General features: G+C 36.0%; 1 protein-coding gene across 31 annotated transcripts in view; it reads left to right on the top strand.

Moving 5' to 3' along the window:
- NRXN1 (neurexin 1) overlaps positions 1–12,750 on the top strand; it is a 759,121-nt gene that overhangs the window by 69,149 nt on the left and 677,222 nt on the right. The window lies entirely within an intron of this gene.

Genomic DNA, 12,750 nt, shown 5'->3' with positions numbered 1-12,750 from the left:
ATCGGACTGGTTGTTTCTGGAGACAGAAAAAACATGTAATGTAGGACATTACATAAAGGATATGTCCTTTTTATGTAATTTGATTTTAGTATTTGTTAGGATACATCTTTTACATATCCCTTAAATACATGTAAATATCATTGATACAAGATGTAAGAGAGTAGTAACAGCAGTGTTGTTGAAAGTTTATGACAATGCCCTAACCAGAAAGTGGGGTATTTTAAAATTTTGCACCACTATAGAAAACAGTGATAACTCACTAATCTTGCAGACTGGATAAAAAATTATATGTCAATAATGAACGTTAAGAGGTACATTCAAAGAGAATGTGCCAAAGAAAAACACTTGAGACCTTGATATTCTAAACTACTTCTGGAGACAAATGGCTTTCTGGGGTGGGAGAGTTGGTTTGTTTTCATGGAAGTCAAATGGGGTGACTGTTCTACATGCATTGCAAGCATGTTTTGGGAAATGTGCTTTGAAAGTTTTTATTTTTCTAAGAAGTAAATGATTTAGGAGTATTAGATGTCTTTCATGACACTTTTGGAATAAGTGTACATCTCTTAAAGCAAGAAGGCATTTGCTGTAAGCTATAAAAAACAGAATGACAAAATGGATCAAGGACTTTTTAACTTGCTAGATAAGAAGGCTTTGCAAACAAAAATAGTTTCAGTTTTGTTGTTAGTGGCTTTTGTACAGTTTGTTTTGAAGCAAGCTATAATTACAGAATAGCAGTTCCTTGAAATAGTTTTTTCATACAAGAGAACGTACAACACATTCAATATCCTGTTAATACATACTGCTTTTTCAAGTCCATAAGCATCTTCATATGCATTAGTCTTTGTTTTGCTGAATCATAAGGAGACTTGTACTGAAGTTCAGTGTTATCAATTTCTGTTCCATGGAATGATATGACATTTTGGGGGAGTTTTATGTTAGTAAAGTAATTTTTTTTCCTGTGTGTGAAGATTGCTTCTGTTTTGATTTCTGTATGTATTAATAGTTGGAGTACTGTACATAATTTATTGTTCACTATGTTGGCTGTATTAATTGCATTTATACACACTTTACATCGCATAAGACATTATTATTACATGAATAAATGTGCATATGCTTATGCAGTCTATGTATTCAGTATATACTCAAGAATTCCACCTGGTTCAAATACCAGTTTATCTCAGTAGATTGTTAGATGCTCATGTTATTTCTTTATTCTGAAAATGAGATTGAAAAAAAAAATGCAAGAAATGTTTGTGGTTTATTTGGGAATTTGTTAACTTGATTAGCATACATAGGTTATATTATGCACAATCCTTGCTTTCATTATTTGAATTCTGTGAATTGCCTAATGGTATAAATACTCTGCTGGGCAGAAATTTTAATTATGCCTTACATGTAGGAGTTTTTCCACTTTGGGAACCTCGGAATTATTTCTTCTCTTCAACAATAAAAACTAGGAAGCAGGTGATTTGTGTGTTCATCTTAATAATGGCCCAACAATCAAACAAGGTTTCTGTTATTCACTGGGAGTTACAGAGAAGGATTTCCCCTGCTTAGTCCATTTATTATTAAGATTTTGTTTATGTTTAAGAAATACCTTATTTAAGATATAAGAAATACCATGTTTAAGAAGTAACCTCTGAGGAATGCTATCTAAGAAATACAGAAAATGTTTTTATGTATTTTTTAATATTGCTCAATCTATAATATTTATGTGTCCTCAGGTATTTTCTTCTATAGCTCTACATTTAGATGTTCTCATTAATTTCTTTCTAAACTTCTATTTAACTCAGTCTCATGAAAAATCACTACAATATTCCCTACTGTCCCCTTAATATGTACTAAAAGGCAATACACCACAGAGACAACTTTTTGTGAGGAATTATTATAGTTGGCTCTGATAAAGTTTTAGCCCTTAAGTAGTTCTTCACTAAAGAATCCTGTGTTGATATTTCTTGAAGCCAACATCTTTGTCATTATGTCCAATTTGCCAGCTGTAGAAGAGCTGACAATAGAAAAGATTCTTTACTACTTTTTCATGGGTAATCTACTACCATGCTGATGTATTATGATAGATCATAGAATTGTAGAATGGTTTGAGTTAGGAGAGACCTTAAAAATCATCTGGTTCCAACCCCCATGCTTGATCAGGGACACCTCCCACCAGATCAGGTTGCTCAGGTCTTCATCCAGCCTGTCCTTGAACAGTTCCAGGGATCAGGCTTCCACATCTTCCCTGGGCAACCTGTTCCAGTGTCTCACTGCCCTCACACTAAAGAATTTATTTGTAATGTCTAACCTAAATCTCCCCGCTTCCAGTTTTAATCCATTACCCCTTGTCCTCTCACTACGTGACCATGCTTTCCTGTAGACCCCCTACAGGTACTGGAAGGCCACTATGATGTCTCCTGGGAGCGTCCTCTTCTCCAGGCTGAACAACCTCAACTCTCAGTCTGTCTCCAGAGCAGAGGTGCTCCAGCCCTCTGATCATCTTTGTGGCCCTTCTCTGGACTTGCTTCAACATCTCCATGTCCTTCTTATTTTGAGGGCTCCAGAACAGATGATTTACAAAGCAGCAAAAATAGACAAAAAAAAAAAAAAATCTCCACATGGGCTATACTGAAGGTAATACTTTAGATTTAGAAGGTTTTTAAAAAAAAGTAATATTAGTAAAGGTTAGCATGAGAATATGTATCCAAGTAATTTCTTTCAGAAAGGAACAAAGGTAATAAGGAACACTTCAAGAACTGTCAGTGGTGACATTATAATGGGTGTCTTCAATAGTCCACCTGAACAGAAAGAATGGTGGATGAGGCCTTCTACAGACAGATAGGAGGAACTTCATTTTCACAGGCCCTGGTCCTCCTGAGGGACTTCAACCAATATAATGTCTGCAGGAGGGACAACATAGCAGGATATAAGCAATCCAGGAGACTTCTGGAGTGCATTGTCGATGACTTCCTCCTCCAAATTACAGCAGAGCAAATGAGGAGAGGTGCCCTGTTTGACCTCATATACCAACAAAGAGATGCCCAAGGCAGCTTTGGCTGCAGTGACCATGGTGAAGTTTAGGATCCTGAGGGCACAAAGGAGGGTGAGAAGAAAGCTCACAAAACTTGCCTTCAGGAGAGCTAATTCTGGCCTCTTCAAAGATCTGATCAGAAGAGTCCCTTGGGATAAGGTCCTGGAGAGAAGAGAATCCAAGAAAACCAATCAATATTATGGGATGTCTCCATAGCTACAAAGGGAGCTGTCGGATGTCATTCCGAGGCCACTCACAATAGTCTTTGATCAATCATGGCAGCTGGGAGAAGTACCAGAAGACTGGAAGAACGCCCACCTTCAAAAAGAAAAAGGAGGACATGGAAACTGCAGGCTGGTCAGACTTACCTGGATCCCTATGAGCATGGTGGAGCAGCTAATCCTGGAAACCATTTCCAGGCACATTAAGAACAAGAATATCATCAGGAGTAGTCAGCATGACTTCACCAATGGTAAGTCATGCTTGACCAAATTAATAAACTTCTATATTTAATTGGCTGACCTAGTAGATGTGAGCTGAGCACTGAATGTTGTCTACCTGGAGTTTTTTAAGGATTTCATAGGAACCTTATAGAGAAGGTGCTGATGTGCAGGGCCGATGAGCAGACAGTGAGGTGGCTTGAAAACTGTCTGAATGGCCAGGCCCAGAAGGTGATGATCAGTAACACAAAGTCTACTCAGAGGCCAATGACTGTCTGTGTATCCCAGGAGTCAGTACTGGGTCTGATCCTGTTTAACGTCTTCATTAATTATCTGGATAATGGGTAAGGAAGAGAATGCTCAGGCTGGGAGTGGCTGATACACCAGAAGGTCATGCTTCTATCCAGAGGGACCTTGACAGGCCAAAGAAATGGGCTGACAAGAACTTTATGAAGTTCAACAAGAAGTGCAAAGTCCTGCACATGAGGAGGAAAAAACTCATGTACCCTTATACACTGGAGGACTCCTAGCTGGAAAGCAGCTTTACAGAAAAGGACATAAGGGTCCTGGAGGGCATCAAGTTGACCATAAGTCAACAATATGCCCCTGAGGCAAAGGAGTCTAATGGTATCCTGGGCTGCATTAAGCAATGCGTTGCCAGCAGATTGGAGGTGATACTTCCCCTCTACTCAACATTGATGAGGCCACACCTGGAGTACTGAGTCTGGTTCTTAGCTCCTCAGTGCAAGAGAAACACGTATGTACTGGAGAGAGTCCAGCCAAGGGCCACAAAGATGATGAAGGGACTAGTCTATGAAAGTCGCAGCTGAGAGGGCCAGGACTTCTTAGCCTGGGAAAGAGAAGGCTCAGTCTATGTCTTGTTAATGTATATAAATACCAGAAGGGAAAGAGCATAAAGAGCAGAGCCAGGCTCTTTTTAGTGGTTCCCCATCACAGAACCAGAGGCAACGTGCACAAACTGAAACACAGTAGATGCTATCTGGAAACAGTAAACACTTTTTTACTGTAAGAGTGACCAAGCCCTGGGAGAGCTTTCCCAGAGAGGCTGTGGAGTCCCCAACACTGGAGATATTTAAAAGCCATGTAGACAGAGTGCTGGGTAGTCAACTCAAGGAGACCCTGCTTAAGCAGGGAGATTGGACCAAATGACTTCCAGAGATCATTTCCCCCCCAGCTGTTCTATGATTCTGTCATTCAGTGATATTGATCAAACTTTTAGAAAGACATGAACCAGTTTTAACTTAGTTTGGGTTCATTTTATAGACGTCCCCAAAAAGTGACTGTCCTGAAACATCTCCTACCACTAGAAATTTTAATTGTGAAGTTCTGAATTAGGAAGAGTCATCAATGAAAAATTAATGTAGCTAGCCGTAATATAAATACAAATCAGGGTTTGCAAGAGAATGTCAGATATAGTATGTCCTTGTCAGGAGCCACCTTATTCCCCTATTCTAAAATAATGCCTGCAAGTCTTTTACATCACTTTGTAGCCTTATAAAAGTTACAATATATATTCTTAAGCAAAGACAATAGCTGTTTACCCAATTAATATAAAAGTAATTAATAAAAATTTGTTTCCAGATTGCAATGTGTGCAAGTATTCTGTGCACATGGGTCCTCAATCCAGGCATTCACGTGGCTATAAAACAATATTGTTGCTCAGTTCCTGTACAGTCTATGGAGGAAATAAAAAAAAAATTAAAAATCAGTTATTACTTTAGCTAAGGATTACTTGATTTTAAGGGAAGAAATGTTGATTATTTAGTTGTAATATTTCTTGTAATTCATTGTCATTATCTATAACTACTAATTGATCAGAATAACATTTAGCATTAACATTGAAATTATTAGACTAGCAAAGGAGAAAATTAAGTTATTTTAAAAATATATATTTTTTTCACTTGCAGTCACAGATATCTGTGATTAAATTTTAATTTTTGTCAAATTGAACTCTTTACAGTATGCTGACTTCTAGAGTACAGCTCCACTCACTTCAGAGGAATTTCTCACTTAAACAAGTAGGAAGTTTGTTCTATACCATTCTAAAGGTTTCCAAAGGCAGATTCAGCTCAGTTTATATCCAGCAAATTAAGCTCAGTAGTAGCCAAGGAAATGTTGTGGTAACTAGCTAAAGAACTAACAACAACAACAACAACAAATAATATTATTTGTGTACAGTGGACCTTCAGTGTTTTCAGCTGCCTGTGTTACAGCCATAGCATCACTGGTAGCACACAAACATTCCTCACTTTTTTTGTGAAGAAAGCATGTGAATACAAAAACTATGGGTTGCTTTTGCATGCAGTTCTGTTAATTTTGGTGTTGTAATAGTCTAGGAAGGCACAAACATCCAGCTACAGAGTCAGGGCCTGAGTGATATTGCAGATGGGCAGAATGTGCTGTAATATTTTATCACACTTAAATGTATGTAAATGAGAAATATTATACTTACACTATAGAGATTGTGAAAGTGTGGATAGCTACCAGTTCACAACATAACACAAAACCAGCAGAAAAGTTTTAGGAAGCATTTTCTAAAAACAGTATCCTCATGGACAAAAATGTGACCTCTCCTCCTTTGAGTCTCCTGCTCGTGCTATCCACTGGATCATCACCTCTGTAAAGCTGCCATCCAGTTAGAAAATTACTTCTGCCGTTCAACCACTGCACATTTTTACTCACTGTCAAGTCAGCTAATCCTGTTGTATTGAAAAGTCTTAACAGACCAGTTTTGCTGAAAGGATGATTAGACAGGGATTTTATTTCTTCTGATGGTACCTGAGGACATAATTGACTACACAGTGCAACAAGGAATCAGATGTACTGGGCTAGTTTCTACTCTCATGTACACCAAAACAAAGAGGAATAATTCTGAAAAATATTTATTCCTCATTTCATAACAGTTACTGTAAAGAAGTTGTTGAAATAAGTACTGCTATGAATTTTTCAAATTAATTTCAAAAGGGTTACCCTTGAAATAGAAATACTTGTGTGATCCTGCATCACTTTTACAGAACATAATCTGTTCTTGCCATTACTCCCTGCTAGTGAGAATAACTAATTGTATATTAAAACTTTTGATAGGAATATCCTGTATTTATATTTTCATGCCATGTATCCACCAGAGGCACATTGGAGAAAATCCAAAGGAATAATAATACTGCTAGGAAGAAAAGAGGAGCTAGGGTGAGATGTACAGGTAAAGCTAACCAAATACAGACAGTCCTTAATTCTAATTAGCCTATCCATTCTCCATTATAGGAAATAAGACATCTAGTGATTACAAGGAAGATGTCTAAAAGCACGAACAAAATAGTGTCCAAATCCCAGAGATACTCAGTGGAAGCAGAATGTTTCCAATCCAGAGAAATAATCCCAGAAGCTAAATGGAAAATGAGCAGCAGTTCTTAAAGAATAACTGGTTACTGAGTGGAAAACATAGATATACTAGTGTTTCATTTTCTGCTTATCCATGGAAATGAAAACATTGGAGGGGGATCGTAGTTCTTGGACTCACCTTCACTTACAGAAATTACTTATTTCTCCTTTCATTATCTCTGTTATTAATATTACTAAATTAAATTAATAAAAAAACTTTGACTCCACCTTTGATTCCTGGTCGTGGTTGCTTCAGCCATGGCACAGATGCAAGAACAGTTGTCTCAGTGACTGATGCAAATTTTTTTAAAGCATTGACATATTGCAAGCAGGTCAGAAGTTCAGTACAACTGAGACTACCTAGATGAATTTTGGAGAAAAAGTATTAAATTTAATAAATTAAATTTAATGAGGTGGCAAAATAACTCCAGAGTAAAATTTTCTTGAAATTGTAATACAGTTAAAAAGCAGTCATTTTTATATCTACATTATTATTTCCCCTGTGAGTCAGTCCAAGTTCATTTAGAACTATGATAAAAATTATTAAAAGGAGAAGTTACTTTCTCAAAATATCAGTTCTGTGAAGCAACTGAGAAAAAGTAGATATAAGTATCAAAGATGTACTTATTTGTTAACTGTTGGGGCTCCAAAAAAGCCAATAGCCTATTCAGATGTGCAAAACCTAAAAATGTCTAAAAATTAAATAAACATACATTAATAACATTAAACTAAAGCAATGTTGAATAAGTTCATGTTTGATACATTTGTGATGATAGGAAAGTGATTTAAGAATCAAATGGCAGAAAAATTGTTGCCTCAGAAAGAGTATTGATTTATTTATGTCTTGATTTTGATTCTGTTTGTCATATACTGACAACGGGAGAAGGTATTATAAAATATTATGGGTTGTAGAAGTAAATTGGGGGTGAGGGTATTTTTCCTCTGGGAACAGTAATAGATTTTTTTTTCCCCACCCATTATATTTGAATTCTTCATGTAAAACATTTCTCATTGAGCTCTTCGTGCAGCTTATGCAGAGATTGGTTCTGAGAAAACAATTTTAACATTTTTTGTTTTAATAAGGTATTTGCTGCTATTTATGCTTAGTTTCTGTTCTCATTTGAATAGAGAAAATGAATAGATTTATACAAGTTATGACCTGAATGTAATGCTGTGAAGATATTAACCTGACCTCCAAAAGGCAAAAGGCAGAATTTATCCCAGTGATTCCTACAATGCATCCCAAAAGCAATGATTGATAAACAGTTTCTGTTAGACAAAGTCTTTGTCTAAAGACTTCAGGGAAGAATTTCCAAGTATTCCCAATGCTTATTTTATCTTTATTGAAAATGTTAATCTTATTTTTGCTTTGAACTTACCTGGCTCTTGATCTTACCATTTGTCTGGTTGAAAGGACTTCCAGGTATCAGAATCTTTCTCCTGACACTGATAGTTGCAAACTGGCTTCAAGATCCCTCATATTCCATTTTTGATATATTCAATAGATTGAGCATCTTAGTGCTTTCACTGGAAGACATGGTTGCTGAGTTTTCTTAGTTTTTTAATGCCATGAATGACTGTGGGAAAAAGTTTTTTTCTGAAACCTCTTTCATTTTTCACTTGCTTTTAAATATGTGAGAAGTGGAACTAAACGCAGTAATGATTTTAGTTATGCCACAAAAAGTAATGTAATTTTCTACTTGTTTGTTATTTCTTTCCCTGTGCATTCAATACTTGCACTGCCTTCCCTCCCGCCCCTGTTTCACACTAGGAGCTCATTTACAGTAGCTTATATGAAATTATCTTGTCATTATTTCATTCTCACTGCATTTGGTATACATACCACTGCCTAGAAAAGTTGGCCACACCTAGAGTAAATTCATGGTTGTTAGTAGAATGTACAGTGATGTACTGAATTTGGGCCAATGGCTTTGTCTTGTACAAAAAATGGCAGAAACATCTAATTTTACCCCAGTGATCCTCATTTGGTTGAAAGTCTCATTCTCATTTTTGGTCCAGATAGGTCATCTCTGTTTCTGATGGTATTGCACCTTTCTCCTGAGTCTTGTACAGGACATTTCAGAAAATAAGGGATCTTCAGAGATGTAGATAGAAAATGAAGGTAGAACAGAAGCAAACTTGTGTTTTTCTGAAATTCCCATAAAAAAAACCAGCAATGGAGTTCCTGTTATATTTCTACAAACTGCTGGAAGGTCTTCTGAATGAGTTCACTCAGAGCTTTGTGGAATCTGGGAGAGGCTGTACATTGACTTCAGACCTAATGAGAACATGTGAAAATGTAGGAACTTTTGGGCCCACTTTCCTAGATTCTGATTTATTTGCAGATTTTGTGGATTAATCCCAAATTTTGTTGCATGAGGCCTAGCTGTAGGAAATGCTGATTCCCTGTTTACTTAATATTCAAGCAGAAGGCTGCAACGGAATAATAGTTCAGGTATCTTTATAATACATTTCTAATTATTCATAATTACAATCAATGTTTACTAACATAATTACTATAATCAATGTTTACAGTGGATTTAAAAAATACATTTAAAAAAAATTCAAATAATCCTGATGGAATTTGTCAGATACACAGCACTTGAGAAGACCAATGCTAATAGCCACAGATTTTCAATGTATTGCTTTAGTTTATAATTATTGAGAGTATGGCCGTTCATACTTTATAACATACTTTATAACATACTTCATCTTTTCCTATCCTTTTTAATATTTTCTTTTGAATCATGTGTTAAATAAAGCAGTTTTTCTTACAATATGAGAAATTGACAGGATAGGCTAAGTTACACTATTCAAGAGATGCTGGGTACAGTCCCATAGAAAAAGCTGCGTGTTGAATTTACATTTTCCAGTACAGCATTTTTGGTAGATAAATGTGTAGACAAATATACCTATGTGTTACTCTTTGGGAAAACAAACTTAAAATAATGTATCTTAAATTTCTAGCTATTTTTATTGCAAGACACCTGCATAAAAATAAGCTTTATTTCAAGCTTCTTCCCCACTGCTCATACCACTTAATATATTTTAAAAAATCATAAACTATGTTTGTATATATATACCAGTTATTGTTGCTGAATGTAATTTTCAATTATAATTTGATTTGTAAAAAGAAAAATTATAAAGATTACACTTCCACTATGCTATTTCTTATTATGTTATTTCTGTAACTTCAAATACTAATGTTCTGTTTCATTTGTTTGTCATGAGAATACTGTTCTTATATAATTGTCAGGATAAATATTGTGCTCTGTGTGTGGATGATGTGTAATAGCAGAAATAACCACAAAACGTAATTGCAATCTCCTATATAAGCAATCTCTTATTTTTTTAAAAAAATCAAGGTTTCCATGAAGCATCATCAAGTACTAAAATGATACCTGTATTAATACAAATATCCTGTAAAAACATGATTCCCATTTTATATCTCTGAATCATAGTAATATGCTAAAATAGTTAGAATTGGATGGGCTTTTGCTGCAAAAAACTATGGAGCAGATTCTGCTCTTAGCACAGTAGGGACAGCCTGAGACAATTCATCTGAAGATAATAAGCCAGATTCATAGCCAGATTCATGTGTAACTTGTGTAGTTCTACTGATTTCAACTGTGTCTTGCCAGATTTAAATCAACCAGTATTTGGCTCAGCGTGTAGTGTCAACAGATTACATCAGTAGCACTGAGAATAGATTTTGGTCAAAGGAATTCGGTTGTAAACACAGAAATTAGGAGTGCAATTTAGAATCATTGGTGGGGATGGGGGAAGGTCTAGGAAAAAAGCATTTTCAGTGGATGGAGACCCATCTAGTTCTTTAAGTGAGTAACTCAGTGCAACATGAAAATAGAGGACTTTTCACATCTACTAGAAGTCAGAGTGCTGAAGACAACGCTACCTGTCTGACCAGCTGACTAGTTGCTACTGGAAGCGGCAAGGCTGTCCTGTTCCTCCGCTGTTGCATTGACACTCCCTTTTAGCCCCTTGTCTCATACGTGGGCTGTACATGGATGAAAATCAGTGGCATGAGCCACTGGTGCAGAAAAGGCTAAGAGCAGTTCTCTGCCAATGCCTACAGCAGCTAGGAGGTGGCATTTTGGGTCTAGAAAGCCTCTGGTTCCACTGATGCCGACAGAGCTCTTCAGTAGACAATAAGGTCCTCCAGGCTGGATGGATATAAATGTGGGTAAGTGCAAACTATGAATGGCTAAATCATCAGCAATGACAGAAATGCATAATATGGCTCTGCTCTCCTCCAGTTACACAAATTTATACCAGTGCAACTGTAATAACATAAATAAAGTTACACCTGATTTAAATGAGGAAAATTTTGTTCCCTCCAAACTGCAAAAGTAAGATGTTGGTAGTATACAGGGCTTTCAAAGAATAAGCTAAGTGAATAAAAAGCCAAATTAGAATTTGAGTCTTCTGGCTTTTTATAAGAATAGGCCATGCCAAGAAAATGAGAATTAGGAAGGTCAAGGAAATTGATATTGATATGAAAATATCTCAGTCATCACAAGAAAAAAACTTCAATAAACAATAGTGCTCAACATTAAACTAACATAAAAACTTTGTGAAGTACGATAAAGAAGATGAATCTGTTTTTTTTCTTAGATTGTAAAACTGTTTAAAATTGTTTAACTTACCATGACAAAAATGTGGAGGAATGAATTATCATTTTCATTAAGTTTGTGAGTTTTTATATGTGAAGAAGGAAAATACTATATACAGTTAAAAGGCAAAAGGCTCTTCCAGAAAATTTTCATTATAAATAGTTATTTCTAAAAGCACAAATATCACTGTAATTAACACTGTGTATAGAACTTATATTTATCTTTTGGAATTGGGTGGTTTTCACTTTCTCAGTGAACTTTACTTGATTTTTTTGATCTTCAGATATTTACTCACGACAGGTGTATTGCTTTTCAGTTATTTTTTTTCTTTTCAGCCTCTTAATTTCCTAAATACATGAAACAGTGTGTACCCTTTGCAGTTTCATAACAAACTAACATTTCAGGCAGAGATTCTGGACGTCTAAATTAAAAGTGTGTGTATGGAAAAGGTGATTTATAATATCTTAAGCCAAATAACTTAATCTGTTCTGACCTGTGAGTATTACAACTAAAAACTGAGACTTAAACCCGTAGTATTCATCATTTATAGTAATTTTTCTTTTTAAAGCAGTAAACGTTTAAGATTATTTATTGGAATACTGTCTACTTATAAGATTTTTCAGTGTTTTGTGGCATTAACTTATAAACACTTTTCATTATGAAAAGTGACATGGTCTGGAAGGAAATTGCTGTGTTTAAGAGATATAATTGAGCTCAGTTCTGTGTAACTCATTTTATTGACTCCTGGCTTACAATATATCCAAATTAGTTTAGATCGCATTTCTTAATTGTCACATGAAAAGATATGTTCCTATAGGAAGACTCCTTGAGAAACAACCTGCAATTATAGAACTGGTCTTCCATTTGCAGTTGCTTCTGTGTGCTCACTCCCCAGCAAGTGTTGACAGAGATGGCACAAACTGCAGGAAGCGAGCTCCCAAGAGTTCAGACTGCTGTGTTTCACCCTTCCCTGTTTCTTCGTTGTTTCACACAGTCCTTCTCCCTGACTTTTGTGTTGGTTTTCCTCTGTTATTTTACCTTTCCCAGTTTCTCTCTCACTGTAGATATCTTTGTACTCTCTCCTAACCTCTCCTCAGTCAAAATCATAATGGGCAACAGAGACATTCTCCCTCACAGTCACCTACCTAGTGGAGTAGCTGAGGATGTAGAGACTACCATGAGTACTAGGACTCTGAGCCTGTTTCTAATCTGTAAATTCTGTCCACTTCATTAGCTGAAGCCCAATTCCTAGTCCTCT

This window comes from Apus apus, chromosome 3 (genome assembly GCF_020740795.1).
Source record: "Apus apus isolate bApuApu2 chromosome 3, bApuApu2.pri.cur, whole genome shotgun sequence".
In the NCBI taxonomy this organism is placed as follows: Eukaryota; Metazoa; Chordata; class Aves; order Apodiformes; family Apodidae; genus Apus; species Apus apus.
The sequence above is the reverse complement of the archived record's forward strand: the minus strand, read 5'-3'. Positions and strand labels throughout refer to the sequence as shown.